This window comes from Pseudopipra pipra, chromosome 3, assembly GCF_036250125.1.
Source record: "Pseudopipra pipra isolate bDixPip1 chromosome 3, bDixPip1.hap1, whole genome shotgun sequence".
NCBI lineage: Eukaryota > Metazoa > Chordata > Aves > Passeriformes > Pipridae > Pseudopipra > Pseudopipra pipra.
The window spans coordinates 60,089,665-60,104,368 of NC_087551.1; the positions used below are offsets into that span (position 1 = coordinate 60,089,665).

Here is a 14,704-nt window from a genome sequence, read left to right on the forward strand (position 1 = left end):
AAATCATCCTGCCAAAGTCTTTAAAAAGGGTGTGAGCCACTGATATAGTCAGTACATTTTAAAATTATTCCAGTAGAACCTAATATCTTTAGAAAATGATTGGTTTTGTTGAAATCATACTCTTCAAATATTTTACATAAGAGATATCTGCACACTAGACACCATGAAATGACATCCAAGAAGACAGCCTGTGTGGGCGAAGTGATGCCTTGAAATAATATGGATATGAACCTCACAGAAAGAAAAATGTAATGTACACTGAAAATTTGGTAAATCTGTGTTGTCTCTTCCTAATATCCCTTTCCTAATACTCAGCTTTTCCCATCTCTTAGAAAAGGAATAAAATTACTGATCTATTCCCTGCCAAATTAGAAAACAGGCACCTGGGCCCGGCAAAAAGTACAGTCCTTGTCAGCTCTCATACAGTCACATCTGAACAGGATGCTAAAAGGAAAGCTATTCTGCATGGAGGCTAGCTCTCAGCTGATGACTGTTCATTTCTAATGCCATATATATGCTATGTGGGACATTTAAACTGAAAGTAAAAGAGTAGAGTCACAAAACCAGCAAGGCCGGAAAATTGCCATCTTTGTACCACTGTGGTGAGGACAAAAACAGATCCAAGATTCTTTTTTGTCTTGTCCCACCTCCAGGCAATGAACCAAGGAATAGCAAGTGATGACCAGAGTTACTCAGTGAAGTTTTACCTTCTACCTCACTCTTAACTGTTTGGAGGCAGAAGATGAAAAGTAAATGATCCTTCTGTATGCAAGTGATTGAACTGTGACATAATTTTTTGAAAGTTACATCATATCTATTTCCTGTACTATCTTTTTGTTGTCAGGGTCTCTTTGATCACTGACTTTTAAGGGCAGAGCCTGTCTCTCACCATGTGTTTGGACACAGCCTAGCAATGCAGGCTTCAGTTCGGATCAGGGCCTCAAAGTACTACCATCATATAAATAACCATTCTCAGAGAAACAGAAGTCAAACACAAAAACCTCCAGGAGATGAAAAGCACACATGGTTTCCTGGTGACTCATTTTGCACAGTCCTGAGCACATTGTTTTATTTTGCTTTCAAAGGCCAAGTCACACATGGTGCCCTCCACAGAGGAGTAAGGATGTCAACATAGAGGATCAACCTACAGCAGAACGCAGGGCAAGTGTTTAGGGACTGGGCTGCTTTTTGTTCTTTTTTCCTTCACTAAGTACTGCACCACTAAGCAAGTATTTCTCCCTGCCGGTTATAAATAGGCACTAGTGCCTTATCATCTTCTTGCTCACTGGGAAAGAATGTGGATCAGCTAAAGAACGAGACACCCAGGAAAGCTGCTGAACAGCAACAATAATCTTTGTTTAAAAACACTCTCTCTTAGAGTCAGAGGCACAAATTCTTTGGTAATGAGTTTCTTGACCTGGTAAATGACACGATGCTTTATATACAAAAATATTAAGAGAAGATTATGTCACTGGTAAAAATGTGCTGAAATGGGGCCTTTCCCTTTTGCAAGCCTTTAAAGGAACTTTCCAAGCTTACTAAAACTGTGTAGTCATGCTGCTAACAGGCAGCCAAGTTCACACAGGGTCCAGTCCAAGGGCACCTTCAAAGCCAGCATACTGATGCACCTCCCATGTGAATGCCTAGGTGTGTTAGACATTACCAACATGGGATCTCAAAGCCCAGAAATTATAATCATCCTTCATTCTTTTATCACAAGGTGAATCTAGAAATAGCTATAAATCAGGACTCCACAAAACATGGAGATGATTACAAAAAACAGAAATTATTAAAACAAGGCACTGCATGAGGATCAGCAAGATATAAGCCAAGATCCACATAGGTCTTTACAGAATCACAGAATATGCTGAATTGGAAGGGACCTACAAGGATCATCAAGTCCAACCATTAGGCCTGTACAGGACCAACCTCAAGAGTCACACCATGTGCCTGAGAGAATCATCTAAATGTTTCTTGAACTCTGCCAGGCTTGGTGCTGTGACCACTTCCCTGAGGAGCCTGTTCCAATGCCCAATGATCCTTCTTTCTCTAATATTCAACCTAAACCTCCCCTGATACAACTTCAGGCCATTCCCTTGGGTCCTGTCACTGGCCACCACAGAGAAGAGATCAGTGTCTACCTCTTCTCTTCCCCTTGTGAGGAAGTTGTAGACTGCAATGAGGTCTCCTCTCAGTCTCCTTTTCTCCAGGCTGAACAGACCGAGTGACCGCAGCCGCTCCTCATGTGGCTTCCCCTTAAGGTCTTCACCATCTTCGTTTCCCTCCTTTGGACACTCTCTAATGGCTGAATATCTTTCTTATATGGTGGTGCCCAATATTGCACATAATATTCCAGGTGAGGCCACACCAGTGCAGAACAGAGTGGGACAATCCCTTCCCTCGACCAGCTGGCAGTGCTTTGCCTTATGCCCCCCAGGACATGGTTGGCCCTCTTGGCTGCCAGGGCACTGCTGACCCATATTCAAGTTGCCATTGACCAGGACCCCCAGGTCCCTTTCCATGGCACTGCTCTCCAGCATCTCATTCCCCAGTCTGTACGTACACCTAGGGTTGCCCCATCCCAGGTGCAGAATCTGGCACTTTCCCTTGTTGAACTTCACATGGTTGGTGATTGCCCAGTCCTCTAATATGTCGAGGTCCCTCTGCAGGGTCTCCCTGCCTTTGAGGAAGTCAACAGCTCCTTCTAGTTTTGCGTCATCTGCAAACTTGCTGAGTATCCCTTCCAATCTTGTCATTTACAAAGATGTTGAAGAGCACAGGGCCCAAGATGGAGCCCTGTGAAACCCCACTAATGACAGGTCAGCAGTCTAATGTCATCCCATTCACTATTACCCTTTGCGCTTGAACCATAAGCCAATTGCTCACCCATCACATGATGTGTTTATCCAGTTGTGTGCTGGAAATTTTGTCCAGAAGGATCCTGTGAGAGCCAGTATTGAAAGCTTTACTGAAGTCCAAAAAGATTACATCAACTGGCTTCCCTTGATCAACAAGGTGGGTTACCTTGTCATAAAAGGAAATCAGGTTGCATAAGCAGGACTTTCCTCTCATGAAGCCATGCTGGTTGTGACCAGTGACTGCCTTGTCTTTCAGGTGTTTTTCAATATTTCCCAGAATAATCTTCTCCATAAGGCATCCTCTCCACTGCCAGGTACTGAAGTGAGACTGACAGGCCTGTAGTTCCCAGGGTCCTCCTTCTTGCCCTTCTTGAAAACTGGGACAATGTTTGCCAGTTTCCAGTCATCTGGGACCTCTCTGGATTCCCAAGACTGCTCAAAAATCACCAAGAGAGGTTTTACAATTACATCAGCCGGCTCTTTAGGATTCTGGGATGAATCCCATCAGGCCTCAAAGATTTGTAGAGATCCCAGCAGATCCCACACAATTTCTGGGTTGACTGGGACTCACGGTCATAGTCCTCCAGCTCAGGGCACTGAGACCCCCTTGGTCCATCATTCATGTTGAAGACAGAGAAAAAGAAAGCATTAAACATCTCTGCCTTGTCTCAGTCCCTGTTTGTGAGGTGACCTCCATTTATTTAATGGTGAGCATTGGTACCTAGAAAGGAGTTACAACTTTAAATCCTTTTGTAGATTTTGGCCCTCTGTTTTATTCCGAGGCTTGTTCAGCTGACAAATCAACTCACCTTCCAATGAAGAGTTCATGTTTCCTAATTTGTAAAACATGTACATAGCACATATATAACAAAAGTGAATCTTCACAGACTCAAAGTCATGACAAGAAGGATGACAGAATATCCCCAAGCAAAAACCATTTTGGTCAAATAATTGAATATTCGTTCTGTTTTTGTGGTAGGAAGTACTTAATGTTTCAGCAGGTACTTTCAACGAAGCAAGGCACCAGATTCTCTTGCCAGTTCAACTGCAGCCATAAGCAATAGATGGGGCAGGGAACTTCATTTTTGAGAAGAGGAGAGCAAGTTAATTTGAATACTGTCTCTTTGGAGACACATTCCTTTCATCCTTCTATACAGTGAGCACCTAACTCAAATTCATCCTGCTTAATTCAGAGTTCCCAAGTAAAATTTCTATTCATTGAATCTTTATAATCCAAGATCTTTGGACCACAATAAAGTCAAAATAAGAACAAGAAAAACCTAAACCATTGTATATTAAAAAAAAATGTGGTCAGGATTTGACCTTAAAAGGAATAAAGACCAATAAAAATGAAAAATAATGATAATCCTCTTCGGCTTTGCAGAAGAATTTTTTTTTTTAATTATTAATTACTTCAAGTTTTAGGAATGTCTTACCTAAAGCATGTACACAGCCAAAAGACAGTGCTATTTTTAGAGTGATATTTCTCAGCTTGTTTGGCAAGGTAAATACCAAAGTATTTGAAAACATCCTTCAAGATTATAAACTTTGAGAATACTCAGAACTGTCTTCAGGGGAGCTTGGCAGACATTCACCCACAAGACAAAGCTTTCCAGAAGGGAACTTACTACAATAACTTATTTTCTGTGAATAGAGGATCCAAGACAAAGTAATACTCACCATTGCCCAGGGTTCTATATAACAGGCCATTAGTATAGTATTTTCTATACTCCATCATTTTCAGTGCTTCCTGAATCTGTTGTTATAGATTATAATCTATCCCCTTCAGACAAAAAAGTAATGTTGGAGATCTATTTTCTTCCAGTAATACCCAGAACTCTTTCTGGATCTCAACAGCAACTGCAAAAGACTGCTCCAGTTTCAAATTCAGTACAGTTTTAGAGGAAAGGGAAGTGAAAAGGGATCCCTCAATCACAGATAACTGCCCCACATACAAACAAGATAAATAGCAACAAGAAATGTTCTTCCCCATATACAATGAAGTAGCATCTAGCAGATCTTCTTCCAGTAGGAGCCATGGGACAGCGCAGTAGCCTCAGCATGAAGATTAGAAGCACCCATTGACATTTCATATCCAGATGTCGTTGTAATCAGAAATCACCTAGTCACTCTAGAAGCCACTCAACCTTCTACAGTGCCTTTCTTTTCACATGCTGCTTTGTGGTAGTAGGTAAAACAATGGGTCCACTTAAGTTAGCTTAGCCAGTGTAGCAGCTAGCAGACTTTTGTTTTTAAGAAGCAGAATTCTCATCCTGATTTTTCTAAGAACTGTGCTAGAATGACAAAATATTTGTTTTGATTTTTTTTAATACTGAGACATTTTCTAAAATAAACATAGCTGCAGACAGGAATCTGGGCTAGGTATGGTAGAATTACACAAGCAGACCAACTGACATCAAACTTAGAGAACTGTTCCCAAAATGTATACACACCCATTATACTTGAAAGTGCTGGACATTGATCTCTATTTCAATATAAACCACAACCTGCATCTAATTTCCCTTTCTTCACATTTTAAATTCTCAAAACCAGCTCAGCAAGTTCTCATCCTCCCTTGCACCTGGGGAGAAAAAAAGCCAAAAAGGCAAGAGAAACAGCCAAAAGGAACAGGGATGTTCCTGGGTTGCTAAATGACTTAGCTCCAATAAGGGGTAAAAAAGTTGACCTACTCCTAGAAGGTATTGCTACTCCAGTTCCCACTAACTTCCTGTTTAGGATGCTAAGCAGAGAATTAATAGTCTCTGATAGTACAAAATACTGAAATGGACATGTTATCTAGTTTGTTGCGAGGATTTGCCAGAATACTCTTCTTAATGTGTCTGGATGTCTCCATGTGCATCTGTTCTTGGCCACATAATAGAGGATCGTCTGATCAACCCTGCCCTTTCTGAGTTCTTAAGCTTGTTCTGAATCTCATAAAATAAGTTTGGAAACAGTATTAGAAGAAAGACTCACACTGCTTCTTTGTTATTCTTTATTTAATTTCAGAATTTGCATTTTTTAAAACATACACACAAATTAAACAAAAATTCTAGTCATATAAAATTCCTGTATTCTACAGCTCTCAGCCTTCACAGAGTCCATGTCCAAACATTCTCTGCAACATGTTCAGAGGCTTTTCCATAGTCAGACCAGAGGCCAGAATTTTAGTTCCTCACAGAGCAAACACTCAGCAGGTCATGCTCAGAGCATGGCAGAAACAAGCTCAGTAGGAAATGTCTAGAGTTGGGTGCAGTCCTTTGTGTGTCTGTTTCACGGCTCCGAAACAGATATAAACCAGATGTAGTTTCAAAACTGAGCAATAACAGAAGTGCAGCAGTAAACTCAAACCAACATATCTGTTAGTTGCATTAATCAGCACAGTATTGATGTAGTCAAAGCTTGCTTTAGGTTCGACAGCTTAGCTGGCTTTTCTCTACTACTACCAGAACCCTCTTTAGAGTTCTCAGACAGTGTAAGGAGTGAGTGTACCCGTAGTTGCCAAAGACTTTAATGTACCTCCACTTTATCAAAGCAGATTATGCCAAAGGATGTCCATAATGTTGTGAAATGAATGTTTGGCTATTGCACTTGCTTGCAACACAAGCAAAAAGTAGGCAATTTTTTCTTATTTAATTAATTACTAATTAACAGAAAAATTTGATCATTGATCCAGGTATTAGACAACAAAGAGAGAATATATCCTCCTTACTTCTTAGTCTCAGTTTCCCTTATTCTTGCTGCAGGATACACTCAGTCCATCCCAATTCCTGTGGTGAAGCAGTGGGTGGCCCTGGAAGTTGAATTGCATGCATAAGATCTGCTGCCTGTTGCTCTGTGCTTGTTGGCTTCTCTCTGCTCTGCTGTGCTTCTTACTGGTTTTCTAGGATCACCTCATCCAAGTTCAAGAATGGCCCATTCTGAAATGAAGAAAATCAAAGGTGACAGGAGGACTGCATGGATGAACAAGGATCTCCAGATCAATATCAAATATAAAAAGGGTCTATAAAAGGAGTCAAAGCAGGGAAATGTGACACAGAAGGAACACAAAGACATTGCTCCATTGTTCAGAGATGGGATTTGGAAAGCCAAAGCCCACCTGGAATTGCTTCTGGTGAGACACATGAAGGACAAGAAAAGGCTATGGAAAATGTGGGCCTGCTGCTGAATAGGGCAGCTGCCCTTTGGCAAAAGACACATAAAAGGACATGGTGTTCAAGGTCTCCTTCACTTTGGTCTTTACTGGTAAAAACACTCTTCAGGAATCCCAGGCTCATGAGATCAGTGGGAAAGTCTATTGCAAGGAAGACTTACCCTTGGAGGATGAGGATTAAGTCAGGGAACTTCTAAACAAACTGGACAAGCATAACTCCACGCCACCTAATGGGATACACTCACGAATGCTGACAGATCTGTGCAGAGTCACTGGAAGGGTACTTGCAATTTGTCTTAGACAGATCTTGGTGATCAGGGAAGCTTCCTCAATATTGGAAGAAAGGGCATTTCAATTCTATCATCTCTATGTGAGACAGTCACCCATGGATGTCTCTTCTCTTGCCTGGTCTTCCTTTATTGATTTTATTTAAAAGAAATAAATTTAAAAAAAAAAAAAAAAAAAAAAAAAAAAAAAAAAAAAAAAAAAAGAAGCTGATGGACTGAAGCCCCAGTGATCAGACTCCAATCAGGACTTGAACTTCAAAACAGTTGTGGATTGTTCGAAGACTAAGAGAATTGCCTACTCTCTGTTGCATAATTGCATTGTATGAACAACAGGTTTGCATTGTCTGCAAAGAACTAGAGTATGACCTGTTTTTCATCTCTAGAGTAAATTTGGTTTGAAAAGCCAGTAAATTACACAAGGCAGGCTGCAGCATCTCTCACCCTTCAATCCCTTTTGTAAACCTTATCAAGTTTCCACCTTAACCATAGAGGGTAGAAAAGGAATAAGCATTTAATTGGAAATCTATGTAAACTTTTCAGTAAAAACAAGTTAATTGATCATGAAAAGAGTATATGAAATTAAAATAGTTAAGAACTGAAGGAAATTACATTTGTTTCACATAAAATGAAATGAGTAAACAGGGCAGGAAGACACTGCTTAACACTATAAGAATGCTATTATGACTGACTACCCGCATTTAAAAGTTGTAAACACCATAGAGTGAGATGAACTGCATATAACTGCAAGTGATAAAATGACATTGAGCAATACACAATGCTGGCTTCATATCTGGAAAACAACTCTCTTCATTACAGACAAATCTGCTGTAGAGCAACAGACCTAACTCCACCTTAGTTTTCTGTAAGTGTTCCAGTGTCAGGCTAGGGAGAGTTTTGGGTGATGTACCATACCCAGAGTACACTACTGGCAAAATGATAATCATATTCTTCTTGTCCCTGAGGACTAGAATGTCACCTGCTTAATGTCCGTATAATTGGACCCTGTTTCCTGATACTGCATACATCTTCCCATATAATCCCATTCAGCAAGCTGTGTCTTAAAACCAGTTAGGTTCCTTGCCCCAGACTCATCATACTCTGCGAAAACTTTGCAGTACAGCCAGTTCTTTCAGTTTCTAACCCAGAGTGATTCATAGTCATATTTAAAAAAAGAAAAAAATTATTCCTCTGAAACATGGTCTTTGAGCTCAGATAGTTACTTCCCCTGCTTTCTTTTACTCATCAGTGTACTTAGGGAATGCAATCCCACCCTTTCTTTCACTAACCTTCTCAGTCTCTACCTTGCAAGACAGGACTCTCATCCCCATGCCATTTCAATCATTCTCTCTGCAAATGTTTTGTTTAAGTTCACCTTGCTGGAGAAAATGTACTAGGTGTCAGAGGTTAAATTCCCAGTGATGCTTCAGAATAATCTTCAGGCTATGCTAAAAATCTTAGGATGACATGTGCCTTATTCAGGACTGATCCTGTCTGTGTTTCACAGTCATCCTCTGACTGTCTAATACTCTCAGCTGCTGTAGTATACACTCCATCCTGATTTTCACAAGTGAATTCCCCGTTTTCAATGGAAAATTTTTCTATTTACTTCTAGGTGTGTAACTTCTGCACTTTGATGATTCTAACTCAGGACAGGGATCTAAATCATCTAGTAGAGCAGAACTGTGCAGCTGCTATGATTCTCTCTGTCTTAAGAATGGTTAGCTCTTCCTCTTTTATGGAGAAAAAGAATGACCTAAACAGAAATACAATGCATTGCATGTTTGCATGACCTCACCCTAGTCTTGTCTCTTTGGAAAGTACCCTACACTTGACTTGCATTCCAAGTATACACTGCTTTGCAAAGGTTTTTTTATTCCCTCTTCCCAGGGTTTATTTTAAGCCACTAGTTCCTAAACGAGGGTCACAACCTTACTTTTATGCACAAGCTTGGCAGTATAATTGAAAGTGGGGTCATGACCCCAGAAGTGGGTCTTGATGGACAGATGTTCTGAGATTCAAAACCCCTTCTGACCTCTTTTAACACCATTAAAGTCTCTAGCAGTGTGAAGCACATCATGAATGCAACAGGAGAAGATGAACCTCTACTTACCACAATTTGAGCAGTTCTGATGAACTCTGCAGCTCTCAACCAGAGTAGCAGTCATGTTGCTGGTCTCAGGATGTTACTCTCAACTGTTTGTCCAATGTGCAATTAACAATACAATTTTCTTTATGGCCATAGAGGGTATTTTTAAGCAAGTGCAATGAAATAATATAGTAAAGCTCTTAGTAATAACATGCACTTCATGATGACTGCAGAGTTTATTCTAGGCCTCTCTACTTAAGGTGTGAAATTATTCTGACATACTAATAAAGTCTTTCCAGGCTTCCATTGGGATCATATACATCATTCCTCTCAGATAAATTGCACTCAGTTATTCCTGTGAGCTGAAATAGTTTGGTTTAATTACAGAACCATTGATGCTTAGATAGTGCTCTGGAAGGAATTCAATGGCAAACATAGCCATTTTCCATAGAAAACAGTCAGAAGAAAAATAGATGATGACTGAGACCTGCTGTCGCAAACATTATTATATAGTCTAGGACAGGCACAAAATAGAGGAAATGCCTTATAAGAATGGCTGTGACTAATGATGAAATGTGTGCCAGAGCACTCTAGTCCCACAGTTGTCTGGTCAGTCACCCTTCTCACTTGTGTCTCTAAGTCTTCTTCCCAGATTATGAGATTGCCTTTCTCTCACTGCAGAACATGGTTGGGAGGCAAGGGAACATATAGAATCATAGAATCATAGAATCATCCGGGTTGGAAAAGACCTCTGAGATCATCAAGTCCAACTCTTGATCCACTACTGCTGCGGTTACCAGACCATAGCACTAAGTGCCACATCTAGTCTCATCTTAAAAACCTCCAGGGACAGAGAATCCACCACTTCCCTGGGCAGCCCATTCCAATGCCTCATTACCCTTTCTGTAAATAATTTCTTCTTAATATCTAACCTAAACCTCCCCTGGCACAGCTTAAGACCATGCCCTCTTGTCTTACTGAGAGCTGCCTGGGAGAAGAGACCAACCCCCAACTGGCTACAACCTCCTTTCAGGTAGTTGTAGAGAGTGATGAGGTCTCCCATGAGACTCCTCTTTTCCATGCTAAACAACCCCAGCTCCCTCAGCCTCTCCTCGTAGGACTTGTGTTCAAGTCCCTTCACCAGCCTTGTTGCTCTTCTCTGGACCTGCTCCAGCACCTCCACATCCTTCCTGAAGTGAGGAGCCCAGAACTGGAAACGTATCTAGATTCTGGAGTTGAGAAGCTCTCTGGAGTCAAACTCTGTGGACAATGAGGCTATATCTACACTAGTAAATTAGACAGTGCCCAAAACAGTCCCAGGCACTGGAATGCAATGTCTCTACACTTCCCAGTCAGAGGGCTCCCAGGTACGCTATAGGTCTCTGCCTGTCAGCATCCCCAAATAATTCCTGGATACGGTCTGGCATCTGAACATTCCCTGGATCATTCCCAGTGGGGACTTTGCATGAAAGTCCTCTGTTTTCCTGTCTGAAAGAGCCTACTAGAATAGACGTAGACTATTCCTGCCAGTAAGCTGTTTTAAATTATGTATGTAGAGTGTTAAATGTTCCAATACCTTCAGTGAAGTTATTCATGATGTAACATGTTATTGCGGTTAAGAAGTTGGGATCTTCACTGTAGGAGGACAGTGAAGAGGTTTTCTGAAATACTCTGAGCAAGAAGTAAGACTGTGAACAGCTTTCAATGGACCTGAAGGAGGCAGAAGTATTCCCTTTGTTATTTTTGTTGTGTATTTGCTCATCATCAATCCTGTCTTCTCCAGAGCAAGGAGATATAGCTGGCAGTGGTGTTTAGGGAAGGATATGCCAGCCAAAAGCATAAACTTTTGCTGGTGGTGGTTCATCTGTGACAAATGACATTCACAGTACAGCTTAGCCCTTTCTCTATTCTCACTGGCAAAGGCAGTAACTATCATGTCCACTGGTCTCAGCCAGAAGTTCAGCAGCCTAATGCTTCAACAAGGTATACCCTAATAAGAAAGTCTCTCCCACCGTGACTAAAGGAGTCTTCACTTTACGTGTCAATACTTTCTTTCATTCTATCATTTATTTTATATGTTTTCTGAAGAATAGCTGATGCCCAACAGATATTTTTTTCTGTCATGATGGTACTACCTGGTTTTCCTTTTTCTCTTATGAACCAAGTGACAGCTTTTCTTTCTTTTGATACTGTATTCTTCACTTTTAATTTAGGCCTGTGTTTTGTCTCAGTGGTCCTCCTGAATTTTAAGTAGTTTTGCTGAAGTTCCTAATTATTGTCCCAAATTTGCCCAAGGAAACCAACATGCCTCCACAGGAGTAGTACTTACCCTCTTTAAATGTTTGTGCAAATGTCCATCTTGAGGACTTAACAAAAATAAATAATCCTCTGTTCTGATACCATCAGTTCAAGGTCTCTGGCTCTGACCCCAAGTGCTTTCCTGGTACCCAAGCCCCAGAAGACAGCTGGCAGGACTGTGCAGCAGCAGCCAGGCAGTCTGTTGTATTTAAACTGCTCTAGACACCTGGCACTTTTTTTAGTCCTTCTTCCACTGTGCTTTAGCACATATGTTCAGCTATGGAACAGTTGTTGAACATTCAGAGTCCATTTGTATTTGTACCTGAATATACTAAAATGGGGGTAACAGCATATAGTGTGTGCTGCCCCTGGCTTTTCCAGTCACAGTGACTGAAAAAACCCTTCTCAGATGACAAATTTTCACTATAATTTTTATCCCTTAAAATAAAACAACAAAAAAATATACAATGAACATTCATACCCACTTGAGTATATAGGTCCAGAGACTACAACTGGAGAGCTCAAACAGTGGATGACAAAGACAGCACACACTTTTTGAGAAGGCCTAAATGACTATGCAGTGAAATTTAGAGTTTGGTCATATGTGTCAATACCTCTCTCATCAGTGTGTTCTCCTGCTCCTGATTGTTCATCCTCCAGAAGCATGCAGACCAAATGACAGTTTTCCATTTCTTATGTGACTATCAGTGTTCTAATCTGTCTCCTGTTTGGGTATGGAATCCAGTACAAAAGAATCATCTCAGACTGTGAGGTCTTTCATACCCACCAGCTTCCTTTAATGCTCTTCAGTTTAAAAACTCATTCACAATGTTCTTGTTTCAAGTGCTAGAAGTTTGGTGTCTTTAAATGTCTATACAGAGCTCATATGCCTGTATACATATTCTGCATAACAGAAAAATGCCTCATTCCTATGATTCTGAGTCCCTGCTCATCTACAATCTTTTCTGCTGGACGTTAAACCCCTGTCTTTTGGCTTCTGTCTTTTGCCCTGTGCAGAAAGTACTGTAAACCTTTCAGAGAGCACTGCCATGGAAGTCTTGCTGGTTTTAAGATGCCTAGATTTAGCCTCCCAAATCTCTGTCCTGCCTCTTGTTTTGCCCTAGGTGACTCTGTGGACTAGAACTCCAGGATCCTTCCTCGTGCATTTTACAAGCCAGACCAGACTCCTAAGGAGATCTGCCACCTCTGCATGCCTCCCCAGCCTGCTCCCAGCTGCTGGTCACACATGCCTCCCAAAGGTGGTGTGGGGCCACAGCTCTGCTGTGGCTTTGCATGTGCACTCACTCCCCAGCCCAGATCTTCAGGATCCAAAGCTTTGCACAAGGGTCCAAAATATTGGAGATATTTTATTTTATATTTATTTCAAAACAAAAAAGTTGCTTTGCAAGAAGGAAAAAGTTTAGCAATGTTCTTCTTTTTCCCTAGCCAGCCTGGACACCCCATGAACTCTCCCCACTGCCCACAGAGCTGCCTGCACCACTAGCAAGGAGTAGCCAACCCAATTAGTCCCTTCCCTTTCAAAAAGGACTCAGACCCTTGAGCCATGCCAGATGCAGGACACTGGGCCCTGTAAGAGCTGGAGCATAGACAGATCAAGATGGCTTGCCTCCTTTTAATTACTTACAGTTACAAATCTGAAAGTATAAACTCTGAAAGGCTAAACAATATCTTCTCCCATGACTTATTAAAGTTGAATGGCACACAGCCTTGTTCTTTTGCCATGCTGTTTCACAGAGCTTCATCTCAGACCGGTTGGCGAAAATTCACTTTAAGATGAAAAGCTTTTGGAAAGAGAACAACACATTCTGAGAACATAACAAGTACTCTGAAGCAAAAAGGCTTTCTCTTATTTTTAAAGTTAAGCTCATTAGGGATTGGACTTGTGTTTTGCAAGTGATGTTGCAATGGCAACAAAGCTGGTTCCTTAATAGCACTAGGTGAAACAGACTCACCTTCTCACATCTCCCTCCTGCATGCTTCTCTGCTTGTCCAGATACTCTGTTCCTCTTACCTTCAAACCTGCTGGAAGATCTGCAGGCTGTGCATCCTTTCTCACTCTGCCCAGGAGAGTTGTGTCTGACTGACTGGCTGATGATTACAGGCCGCTTTTAGTCTCTCACTGAGCGTACGGTTGTCTTCTGCTGAAGCAGAGAAGCAAATAAAACATCCTCTAGAAGCTGTTTTTAGCTGTGTCCTGTATATCTGCAGCTGTGCTTCTCATAATCTCTGCTTCTACTGCCCTCTAGTATTGCAGAATTTTGGTTGACAAAAAGCAAAACAATGAACAAAAATTCTGATCATCTTCTGTTATCTTTCTACTAGATTTCCTTATTTTCCTGCAGGAGCGTAACAGTTCTTGTACTTTTCTCCAAGGCCATTTAAAACTCCACCCCTCCTGATTTTTTTCCTCTTGCATCACAAGTCACAGCTTCAGTCTTTTCCCGTCTCAGGTTAATCATGCCTCAAACCACTTTTTTAAATCCACAGTTCTCATCTTTTTCAGACTTCTTCTTGAGTTTGCCATTAGTCTCAAACCCTAGGGAAGAACAAAGAGATCATGACAACTTCACAAGGATTTGTAAAGCAGAATCAAATCATCTTTGATCCCCTTTAGAGATATATGTACAAGGGACCATTATTTGAAACATGCTGTGGTTCCTTGTTTTCCTGCTTCTCCTCAGAGGTGCACAGTTTTGAGACTTGTGTGCTCCACCATTTCTGGTTAGATCCCCAAGACGAACACCAGAGGCTTTTCTCCAGCAGTAGTATTTTTTGTGAACTATTTTCCCTTGTTCTGCTGTTTCTACACAGAATGACAAAAGTAATAGTGTTATGGTCTGCATTATATTTGAACTTACTCATTTTCTACTTCTGTGTTTTCCACTGAACAGAGAACAGGGGTTTTTTTTCCCTTTTAACCAGTAAATAAAAAAGAAATCACAGAGTAATTTGCAACTTTGTCTTCTTGCTCTCAGACAGAGGACTAGCTTTCATGTTGCAA

At 41.1% G+C, this 14,704-nt stretch overlaps 1 long non-coding RNA gene across 1 annotated transcript in view; it reads right to left on the reverse strand.

The window, feature by feature from the left end:
• Positions 1–5,839: 5,839 nt before the first annotated feature.
• The window catches only part of LOC135411643 (uncharacterized), an 82,823-nt gene continuing 73,958 nt past the window's right edge, over positions 5,840–14,704 (reverse strand). The window contains exons 7-8 of the long non-coding RNA XR_010429241.1: positions 12,297–14,239; positions 5,840–6,778 (exon numbers count right to left, since the gene is read on the reverse strand). This is a non-coding gene — a long non-coding RNA (uncharacterized LOC135411643). The remainder of the gene's footprint in view (positions 6,779–12,296; positions 14,240–14,704) is intronic.